We start from the raw sequence: 12,587 nt of genomic DNA, 5'->3' as shown, positions 1-12,587 counted from the left end.
AATAACCATGGATGATCCACATTGAATGTGAGTTAAATAGTATGCTAATAATCCTTTGATCTAAGAATGATTAAATTTATTTTTGGTTATGCTTATCCCTTATTCTCCTCAATAACGTAATCCCCCATGGGGGAGAAAAAAATGAAATACAATTGAAACTATATTCTTAGTTTTTTTCAGATTTTTTTTAACCAAAAATATAGGTTAAAGTTAAATTTCTTTAATTATTGCTGTGCTTCAAAGATCAAGTGATTTTTTAAAAGCCAAAATTATTCATAAAGTTGACCTGTTTTTGTCCTCAGCCAGATTTTACTGAAAAATTGTTGTGGGATTATTGTATTTGTTGTATTTGTATTACAAAAATGAGCCTTGACTTTTTCAAAGTTTAGTTGTATTAAACAACTTCCTGTAAGACAAGTTTCAGCAGATCAGCATAAAATTTTCTTAATTTCATTACAGTCTGTAAATTAAAATTAATGAGTCTGACACCCACAATTAACAATGAAAAATGCAGATTGTTATAATTACTTAAGCAATAACATTGCTTTACATAGAAGACTTAAGGTGCTCCACAAATTATTTACAAGTGTTACATAAAACACAAAAAATGACAATTTCAATTTATTTTGTCAATGCAAAAAACCAAAATCCTTACTAAAACCTTTCTCGTTTGGGAATCTCTCTCCATGCATAATTAAGCAAATTTGATTGCAATTAAGCCTGGCTTCTACAGTAGAGTTTTAATTAATGCAAATCTGGCATCCACATCTATAAGATTAATTTTAGTGAATTAAAAGAAAACAACAAAGCACATTTGAAAGTGCAGTTGTATTGTTGAAAGGACAGAATTTAAAAGCTGGTTATTTTTCAGCCTTCCATGTGTATAGCCTTTGACTTAGACTTTAAAGTGTGGATATTTTATTCAGATTTGTTGTTTTGTTTTTAAATGCCTTATTAAGCAAGACCATCAAAAGTACACAAAGCCACTTCAGAAAGACATCTTAAAATTCAATATACATTGGGAGCAGGGTCTACTCATATATGTATAGGTGTATATGAATGTGTATATGTATATAAATATGGTTATATACACACACACTCATACACATACTCTCTAGTAGCTTTGCAGAATTAGATATGAAATTTGTCCACAAATAACGCATAGATTTTGTTTTACATGTTTTCAAAGTAGGTTTTATGTTTATATCTCAAGCTTTAAAATACTGATAGAAGTATTATAATTGAGGCCATATTGTCTTTAATAAAAATGTTTAAAAGGTGGAATATCAGCTAAAGCATAGAAATCAGTTATATTAGCATGTGCATATTTATTGTTAATACTATTTGATGCAATTTTATTTAATTTTCAAAAGAAATTTCCTCACTCCTTATATTCTGTTTGAACATAGGATATAGATGTTGTTGAATACGTATTAAAATAATTGTGTCCTAAATACATGACATGGTTTGGAGACAAACTTAAAGATTTTGAATTTTAAAAGTTCCTGATTACTTAGAAAAAAATCACTTGTTTGGAAAAGATATTGCTATTAGCAGTAGGATTTCTTTATATCCAAAGCTTTAACCTCTTTTCTCATTGGATGAATTTTTCATTGGATGGACTGATGAGATGTTTGTTAAATGTGGCAGTGTTTCTACCTCCATTTGGCAAAAGCCCCAATACCATGGATGTCAGGTAGAGTGGAAGAGCACAGAACTTGCAAAGGAGCAGGGGGATCACTAGTTTCATAAGCCTCAGCCAGCAGCCAAAACCCTGGTAAAGAGTCTGCCTGCAATGCAGGAGACCCCAGTTAGATCTCAGGGTCAGGAAGATATCCTGGAGAGGGGATAGGCTACCCACTCCAATATTCTTGGACTTCCCTGATGGCTCACTGGTAAAGAATCCGCCCACAGTGTGGGAGACCTGGGTTGGGAATATCCCCTGGAGAAGGGAAAGGCTACCCACTCCAGTATTCTGGCCTGGAGAATTCCATGGTCTTTGAGTTCATGGGGTCTCAAAGAGTTGGACAGGACTGAGCAACTTCCATTTTCTTTCTTTTTCTTTTTTCTTTCAGCCAGCAGCCACTTCAAACATATGAAAGCCTCAAGGCTGGAAAGTAGAGAGTTTGCTAACTTTGGAAAATGTTGAACTGGTGTGGCATTTTCTCCATTTTCTTATCTCCATTATGAACAAGGAAGGGTCTCTTCTCCCTTATCCCCAGTCTTCTGGTAAGCAGGGCTTTGAGAAGATATTCAGAGAGGTTGATAATGATGCTGATGTTGGATGCTGGTGTTGACCCTACTAAAACCTCAAAGGCAAGAGGCTGTCGTGGAAAGCTGAGGCTGCTAAGTAGAGAGAGAGACTGGGCTGGACTGAGGGCTAATTTCAACAGACATTTTGCCAAGAGAGCCACCAGGAAGCTTCCACACATGGGAAATACACAAAGATTCCCATGAAGAAAAGAGTTAGTCCATTTGTTGGAGAAGGCAATGGCAACCCACTCCAGTACTCTAGCCTGGAAAATCCCATGGACGGAGTAGCCTAGAAGGCTGCAGTCCATGGGGTCGCTAAGAGTCGGACAAGACTCAGCGACTTCACTTTCACTTTTCACTTTCATGCATTGGAGAAGGAAATGGCAGCCCACTCCAGTGTTCTTGCCTGGAGCATCCCAGGGACTGGGGAGCCTGGTGGGCTGCCGTCTATGGGGTCGCACAGAGTCGGACACGACTGAAGTGACTTAGCAGCAGCAGCAGCAGCAGCAGCAGCAGCAGCAGTCCATTTGTAGAGTCTAGTGAGCATTGGCTTTAACAGTCTCCAATCCCAGAAGGATCCATTGTCTGTTTACCAGGTCCCCAGTCAAGTAAAAGCTTTGCTCCTGCCTTTTGTGCTTTGCCTTTCCCTTTTCTGCTTTTCACCAGCCTAGAAAATCTAGACGCATTGTGGGGAGAAAGGAACACAAGGGATGTGAGTAGAAGCTTAGTAAATAAAAAAGAAGTCATCCACCCTCTTTGCTGCAGGCTTGAGACTGGGGGAGGTTTGGACTTTAGGTGAGGTTTGGTGTTTTAATGGTTACACAGACTGTGCATATTGGATATTCAATAGTTATACGAATAAGGTAATTTTGACAGATCAAAAGCAAGTCAAAATAAGTAAAATTGCAATAGCAACTAATTATCGAGCACTTACGTGCCATTCTGATTTCAGTCTACAATGATGTCAAATCTATATTGTCTTTCAATGGATTTCTGTGAATTTATTCTTAACAAAAGGCTTTAGATTATAAATAATTCTGGATTCATAGGAAGTTATAAAATGTAGTATGGCTAGATCCCATGTACCGTTATTCATATTTCTCCTAATGATAACATCTTACAAAACTATAGTGTAATATCAAAGCTGGGACTTCCCTCGTGGCTCAGTGGTAAAGAATCTGCCTGACGATGCAGGAGACATAGGTTTGATCCCTGGGTCAGAAAGATTCCCTGAAGAAGGAGCTGGCAACCCACTGCAATATTCTTGCCTGGGAAATCCCATGGACAGAAAAGCCTCATGGGCTACAGTCCATGGGGTTAAAAAGAGTCAGACACGACTTAGTGACTAAACAATAATATCAAAGCTGGGAAAGTGACGTTGGTACAATCTATAGAACTTACTTAGAATTTGTCAAACTTATTTGTCTTTTAATGTTTCTCATATCTTCTGTGCTTTGGTATATACACCATCTACTCAAGTAAACACTTCTTAAATTTATGGGCTGCATATCTACTGTAGCTTTTTGAAATTAGAGTACACAGGCCATTCACAGTCTAGAAGGAGGTGGTGGTGGTGGTTTGGTCGCTAAGTCGTGTCTGACTCTTGTGAGCCCATGGACTGTATGTAGCCTATCAGGCTCCTCTGTCCATGGGATTCTCCAGGCAAGTATACTGGAGTGGGTTGCCATTTCCTTCTCCAGGGGATCTTTCTGACCCAGAAATCAAACCCGGGTCTCCTGCATTGCAGGCAGATTCTTTACCGACTGAGCTACAAGGGAAGGACAGTCATATTCATAAAGAACTATCCTGTTTCATCTAATTTAAGATTTCATCAGTTGTAAGATGTACCATTATTTTATATGATGCTAAGAAATAAATCATGGAGAATCCCCTGGTGGTCCAATGGTTAGGATTCCAGTGAGGGCGCAGATTCAATTCCTGGTTCAGGAACTAAGATCCCACAGACTGTACAGAGTAGCCCTCACTGCTCCCCCACCCCCACCAAAAAGAGAGAAGTAAATTATGTCAAATAATAACATTTTTGTCATTATAAAATAATACTGATTTCAGAGATAGAAAATGTAGAAAAAGTGCATTTTGAAATTGACAATATCAGTTCAGTTCAGTTCAGTTGCTCAGTCGTGTCCGATTCTGCGACCCCATGAATCGCAGCACGCCAGGCCTCCCTGTCCATCACCAACTCCCGGAGTTCACCCAGACTCACGTCCATCGAGTCAGTGATGCCATCCAGCCATCTCATCCTCTGTTGTCCCCTTCTCCTCCTGCCCCCAATCCCTCCCAGCATCAGAGTCTTTTCCAATGAGTAAACTCTTCGCATGAGGTGGCCAAAGTACTGGAGTTTCAGATTCAGCATCATTCCCTCCAAAGAAATCCCAGGGCTGATCTCCTTCAGAATGGACTGGTTGGATCTCCTTGCAGTCCAAGGGACCCTCAAGAGTCTTCTCCAACACCACAGTTCAAAAGCATCAATTCTTTGGTGCTCAGCTTTCTTCACAGTCCAACTCTCACATCCATACATGACCACTGGAAAAACCATAGCCTTGACTAGACAAACCTTTGCATATATAGTATAGTAAATACTGTAATAGCCTTAGTTAAATAATTAATGGAGAAATTTATTTCCTGGGGTAGGAAATTGAACAGTTGAGGGGTGGCTAGGAGTAAAGCACAGGGATAATAGGGCATAAGAATAAGAATTTAAATGACAATAGGTGCTTGCCAGATGGTGAAAAGTATGAAGGACATTCCAGGCTGAAGAATAGCCCCCGAAGTGTGGGCCCATGAAAAGGGCCAGGACATTCTTCGGTCATTGTAGTGGATAGTCAGGAGTATGCAAGGAGGGACAGACAAGGAGTTAGGAATGAGGCTAGAAAGGAGGCTAGAATTAGTTGGTCAAAAGCCACAAACAATGCTCTAAACGGAATGGACTTAAGATATGTATTCACTGGGGAGCATTTAAGCAGGAGAGAGGCATAATCTATGTTTTAGAAAAGTCTTACAATGACCTAAGGGTGCATTATAGGGAAAAAACTAGAGAAAGGAGCAATATTACCAAATGGTATTGGGTCTGCAAAATTAATTACCAAAAGAAAATTTTAGACGTAGCTTTTTTTCCTTGAGGAAAAAAATATTTTTTAATGTGGACCATTTTCAAAGTCTTTATTAAATTTGTTACAATATTGCTTCTGTTTTATCTTTTTGTTTTTTTGGCTGTGAGTCATATAGGATCTTAGTTCCCTAAAAAGGGATTGAACCTGAACCTCTGAATTGAAAGGTGAAGTCTTAACCACTGGATCACCAGGGAAGTCCCTAGGATATCTCTTATAATTAATACGTGTGTGTGTCTGTGTGTGTGTGAGTGAGTTGCTCGGTCATATCTGACTCTTTGCCACCCCAGACTATAGCCTGCCAGGCTCCTCTGTCCTTGGAATTCTCTAGGAAAGAGTACTAGAGTGGGTAGCCATTCCCTTATCCAGGGGATCTTCCCCATTCAGGGATCGATCCTATGTCTCCAACATAATTATGTCAAAATGAATATCCTCCCTAACCTAACCTCTCATTATTAGAGATGTCTTTCTTTCAGGTCCTCAGTCAGTTGCTCAGTCATGTCCAACTCTTTGTGACCCCATGAATCGCAGTACGCCAGGCCTCCCTGTCGATCACCATCTCCCAGAGTTCACTCAAACTCACGTCCATCGAGTCAGTGATGCCATCCAGCCATCTCATCCTCTGTCATCCCCTTTTCCTCCTGCCCCCAATCCCTCCCAGCATCAGTCTTTTCCAATGAGTCAACTCTTCACATGAGGTAGCCAAAGTACTGGAGTTTCAGCTTTAGCATCATTCCTTCCAAAGAACACCCAGGACTGATCTCCTTTAGGATGGACTGGTTGGATCTCCTTGCAGTCCAAGGGACTTGCAAGAGTCTTCTCCAACACCACAGTTCAAAAGCATTAATTCTTTGGTGCTCAGCTTTCTTCACAGTCCAACTCTCACTCACATCCACACATGACCACTGGAAAAACCCTAGAAAATATTATTTAATTGTGGTTCTAAAGTGCTTTTTCAGTCTAACTCATTTTAGGTTCTTTTCCCTTCTACATTCCATGTAGATTATAAGTCTCTTGGTAGTAGAGGACCAGTTACCACTACACCTGTGGAGAGGCACAGGGCAGAGGAAATAAAGGAGGAAAACTGGAGTTCTGCAGTAGGGCAGACAGGAGAAAATGGTCGGAAATAGATTAGAAAGAAATAGATGTCTGAGGATGCCTAGGAAGTGAAATTCATAATCCTTGAACATAGTCTATGAGGGTATGAGGGCAGACAGGGTTCTGGAAGTATTTGTCTCTGGCAAGAACAGCTGTGTGAAAAGCTACTTTTTACTGATCCAAGGAACACTGGAAATGGAGAAGTTTGGGGGATAAAGTTGATGTGGGCATGTCATATTTAACATTAAGAACAGGACTGGCTATATCATCTGTGGGGCTCTTGTTTAAATTTCAAGACAAAGACAGCAGAATCAAACAAGCATAAGATCATTGTGACTGCACAGGTTACAGGTAATGCCTGTTCTAAGTAATGCCTGAAAAACTGGTCCTGAGATCTTCAAACAAGATCTTAATTAAGTAGGTGGTTTTATATATGAGTTTAGATGACTGCTGTGAGCCAAAAAAAGAAAAGGAAAAAAAAAAAAAAAAAACACAGAAGTCAAAAGATTCTTGAAAGTAAGTATAAGTAAGTAATGACTGAATCCATTTTGGGAGAGAATATAAAGTAAAAAGAGTGAAACTTGACATTTAAAAAGGGATAAAAGGAAGAACTATGAAAAAAAAAGTAAAAGAATGGACAGAGATGTGAAAGAACACTTGCCTCTCCTTGTTGTAATTTTCATGTTATATTATAGTTGCCCTGCATTTGTTCTGAATCAATAACAGTGCAAACTATTTTCTTTTCTTTTTTTCTTTCCTTTTTAAAATCTCTTCAGATTGACATTGGAGCAGAGGTTTTCATAAATTACTAAGTTAAAGTTAACCTTAAAAAAATTTAAATGACCAATCTATTTTATTATGAAGATTAAGAAAAATAGAAAGCAGCTTGATGTACGTTGATGTACCCAAGAAATTAATGGAGGGTCTTGGAAATCAGTTGGAGACACGGGTGGAGAAATAATGAAATGAGACAAGAGAAGATCTTCTAAGGTCTCAGGGGATCGTGATTTGAGGAGCATGATGAACTCATCACCAAATGAAATCTAATTTAAAAAATAGAGAAGACCATGTTCAAATCTCTTTGATGGACTTTTTCTTACAGGTTTATATCATTTTATGTTCACACAGTTCTTTATTTTTGTAGATTTAAGAAAATTTTAAAGAGACTCTTGAGAGTTCCTTGGCCAGCAAGGAGATCCAACCAGTCCATGATGCTGAAGCTGAAACTCCAATACTTTGGCCACTTGATGTGAAGAACTGACTCATTTGAAAAGACCCTCATGCTCAGAAAGATTGAAGGCGGGAGGAGAAGGGGACGACAGAGGATGAGATGGTTGGATGGCATCACCTACTCGATGGACATGAGTTTGAATAAGCTCCAGAAGTTGGTGAAGGAGAGGGAAGCCTGGCGTGCTGCAGTGCATGGGGTTGTAGAGAGGTCGGACATGACTAAGCGACTGCACTGAACTGAACAGAAGAAAATTTTAGCCTGAGAACTAGTGATTTCATACCATAATATATATAACTATTTTCATAAAACTGAAAAAGAACCTTAGTCGAATAATGGATAATATTTATTTTTTACAGTGGACTAATTTATATTCATTATTCTATTTTATTCTCAAGTCAGCCTTATAAGATAAATTGTATTATCTTTGTTTTACAGATAAGGAAACTAAGGCATAGAGAGGTTAAGTATCTTGTACAAGATTTGCTAGTAAATGATGAAGACAATAGTTAGATGAAGTTATAGAATCTAAAGCTTTCTGAATTCAAAGATGATGCTATTAAGCTGTACAAGACTGGTAATTGACTACCATAACTATTCAGTGTCTATGTTAAATAATACAAAGATCAGATAGACTGTACTTCAGTTTGCTGCGTGGTTATTACTTTGTTCAAAAAGGTAAAAGTGTGATGAATCCTATCTTTGAGTAGTAAACTTTATTCTGGCCACCACCAGATTACTCTTCTATCAGTTTGTTAACCATTTCTTCAACAACCATCTCTTCTCAACAAATTGGAAGGTTAGCTCTCTTTGTTACTTAAACAACAGAAAATTTTTAGGGGGTATTATTCCACTTACTGATTAGTTTTACTGCTCTTTTCTCTGCTTCATTTCCTTGAGAAAATATTTAAGATCAAATTAAAGCTATTTGCAGCATCCATCCATCTGTCATTATTTGAACACACTGATGAATACTGTCCAAGTGAAGAGATAAGGCTGATTTCATAAGGAATGATGAGATGTAGAGAAACTGAAATTATGACATGATTTTGTTGGATCTGATGAAACAGGACATCCAGATAACTTTTTAAAGGATCCTTCTCCCCACACCCCTCAGAAGTTTAAAAGAAAAGGAAAATTAGCCCAAACTTTTAAAGGTTAGAATGCAACAGAATGAAACAAAAAGGAGTTAAATAAATGAATAAAATCTATTAACTCAAGACAGCTATGGAATAATAACAACAACAATAACAATAGCAATAATGGTAATAATAACAGTGCTAATGGTTATATGGTACTCTGTTCACTGTATCAGAGACATATTAATATATCTAATACTTATTAATATATATTTTGTTACCCAAACATTATTGACCAGAGACACTTCAATATTCCTTTACATAAATTGCCAGCCACAGGCATTAGTTTCTGCAAAAATTCCCTTGTTAATAAGGTGTTAAGAGTCTAGCTTACATTTCCTTTCCCATCATCAGAACAACTCTATGACTCAGCAAGAGAGATGGGGCTTTTGAATCAGCCATTCACTTTACCTTCACTTGCCAGGTGGGAAAAGAAAACACATCTCACTTAACTTAGTTGGAATCCGGGAAGTTGTGATTATGGTAGAAGCTGGAATACCAAACAATGCAGGTTCAACTTAAGACTGCACACTCAGCAAGATACTCCTGGGATGGAGACCACAACTCTCTGCCTCGTTTCTGTGCTTTGCTCTCTTCATGCGTGCTAAGTCATTTCAGTTGTGTCCGACTCTTTGCGACTCTATAGGCTGTAGCCTGCCAGGCTCCTCTGTCCACGGGATTATCCAGGCAAGAATACTGGAGTGGGTTGCCACGCCCTCCTTCAGGGGATCTTCCCAATCTAGGGATCAGACCTGCCTCTCTTATGTCTCCTGCATAGGCAAGTGGGTTCTTTACCACTTGAGCCACCTGGGAAGCCTCTTGAGCTCTTCACCCGCTCTCAGCTAAAAACTGCCATGGGTTAGATGTTGGTGTTTAATGGAAAGATTGGAGCTTTTAACAAGGAGTTATGGCAAAAGAATTGTGTTGTTGTATGAGTTATAGTATATGTGGTGTACTATAGTACAGGTGGTGACAAGATTTATATTTGAGGAAAGCACAAAAAAAACAAGTTAGCTTTCTTGCAATTGTCACTGTGGACAGAAAGATAAAACTTCATTTGGCATGGGAGATGAAAATCTATTCTGTACATATTGAGAAGGAAAATGAAAATTACTCTCTTGGGCATTTAGAGAAAGCGAGGCAATAGCTGTTACTCTAAGAGATACAGATTTGTACCTCATCTGCCTAAGAGCGACACCATGATCAGAAAGCAAGAACACATGAAAATATTACCAATTCTTAATGTCAAAAGTGGTCCAGACGGCAGGATGTGTGAATTGAGAATGTGGGACGTTTGGGGCTTTCAGGAAAAGGGTAAATTGCTTTTGATGCAGCCTGATTCTCTGCCTAGGGGAAATCCTACCACATATTTGATTTTGAGTTGCAATGTGTTACTACATATTTATGCCCTTGAATATGTATTTATTACAGTTTTATGCAGCCCATTTTCATGACGTGAATTGTTTGTCTCTCTTAAGGGATATCTATGTTTTTTCCCAAGATCATATCAAATGAGAAAAATATGGAAAATAACTCAATTTGAAGCAGAAGCAATCCCATTCTCCTGCAAATCAAACCCAAACAACTAAACACAACTAGGAAAAAAAAATGAAGAAGTTTGTACCTGTGATTTGTGATTAATTTCTTAACCAATTTTTGGGAGTTCATTTCTGGTCATAATTACAAGCTCCTTTTGATAAATGTCTCCTTTATATGGTGAAATAAATCCAAACTTAAAAATTGTTTATAGATACAAGAATGCAAGTAATGGTAATTTTGAACAGTGCTAGGAGACTCCTGACATAATATTAATAAGGTTGGCATTACAAGTGCCTTCTCCTGGCCACCAAAATTTGGACCAGTCGGCACCTCCATCTCGTCATTTCTGCTTCGACCTCTATTGTAGCAAGACTCAAATAAGAGAGGTTTCTTTAAACCTGGTGGGAAGATAACTTCAAAATTTGGGGATGTTATTGCATCCTGTCGAAAGTCTACCATTGGGCAATGGGGTCCAGCCCTACAGATCCAACAGTGAGGGCTATAGAAATGAAGAGAAGAAATGGTAATTACAGCGTATATACTGTCCTAATCTGTTTCTTCATTTGCACGACTGTCATTTCCACAATTAGCATTCAGCACTTTGTCTGGCACTTAGTCTAAAGCCTAAAGTGGCCAGAAACAACTGTTGCAAAGCCAAAGATTTCAGTTACTTGTGTTCACACATCTCAGTGCCAATGGCAAGTGCAGTGAAGAGAGCTTCAGATGTTTGCCTCCAGAGGTAGCAAGACAGAGTTTCATCTCATTCCTAGTAATTTGGGCCAGCAATCTGGTCAATTGCTACAACCCTTGTTATCCCTCAGGGTTTTTTTTCCTGCAAAAAGGCTTGAAAACCAAAAGTGGTATTTGGTTCTTGCACAGGTAGTAGTATAAGCATGGGGGAAACACAAAAGGGATTGGATGGAGAGGATCACACTGGGCAGGATGTATGTTTCAGAGCCTCAGGACCCATCACTATGGAGACCTGCAGTGACTCTGACTGGTACAGTGGTCAGCCCATTCAGTGCTGGAAGGAGCCCTTTCTTGGCATTGCTTTCTCAGGAGCTCCAAGCAAAGAGGGCCTTCCATAGCATCAGCAGGAAACAGCTGCCAGGCGACTCCCCAGTACTTTGCCTCTGTTGTAGATCCTCAGGCTTGGCCCTACTGTTAGCATGATGGACCCCCTATTCTTGGAGAAAGGAAGTGAGACTGGGCTTTTCTGGCCCAGGCGATGTCTTCTTAGGAGCCCTTGGTCTGTGCCACATAGATAGTTGTGGGGCTGACTGTTCACCGATAATTTTGGCCTTGCCTTTTCTCTCACTTAAATTTAACTTATATTTCTGTTCTTCAGCTCTTATCTGCCTCATTTCTACATGGAGAAAAGACCCAGCCTGCCCTTCTCATGTTGATTGCTCTTTTTACAGTAATTAGGTAACAGAATAAATACAATATGTGATAATTTAAAGAGATATTTCTAAAATCCAAATATGTGGAATATTTGAAAACAGTTGCAAAAATTGTGTTAGGGAAATATAAAATGAAGAAAGAAGAACTGGAACACCAGAAAAACTCAAATGAAAATCATATTTTGTATTGATAAGAGTTAAAAATCAATCAAGAATACATAGCCAAAGCTTTGTTAACAGCTTTGAAATATAAGAATTCAAAACTACTAGAAACTTAAGAAGAACTTCATAAATTCAAAATCACTGCAAGAGACTTTAGCACTTATTTCTTAACTTGCTGTTGTTTGTTGTTCAGTTGCAAAGTTGTGTCCAACTCTTGAGACCCCATAGACTGCAGCATGCCAGGCTTCTCTGTCCTTCACTATCTCCTGGAGTTTGCTCAAACTCGTGTCCATTCAGCCGATGATGCCATCCAACCGTCTTATCTTCTGTTATCCCCTTCTCCTCCTGCCTCAATTTTTCCCAGCATCAGGGTCTTTTCCAATGAATTGGCTCATTAGATGGCCCAAGTATTGGAGCTTCAGCTTCAGCATCAGTCCTTCCAAAAAATATTCAGGGTTGATTTCCTTGAGGATTGACTAGTTTGATCTTCCTTCTGCCCAAGTGACTCTCCAGAGTATTTTCTAGCATGACACTTCAAAAGCATTAATTTTTCGGTGCTCAGCCTTCTTTATGGCCCAACGCTTACATCAGTCTGTGGCTACTGGAAAAACCATGGCTTTGCCTGTGTGTGTCTTTG

Source organism: Bos indicus, chromosome 12, assembly GCF_029378745.1.
Source record: "Bos indicus isolate NIAB-ARS_2022 breed Sahiwal x Tharparkar chromosome 12, NIAB-ARS_B.indTharparkar_mat_pri_1.0, whole genome shotgun sequence".
Classification (NCBI taxonomy): Eukaryota; Metazoa; Chordata; class Mammalia; order Artiodactyla; family Bovidae; genus Bos; species Bos indicus.
The sequence above is the reverse complement of the archived record's forward strand: the minus strand, read 5'-3'. Positions refer to the sequence as shown.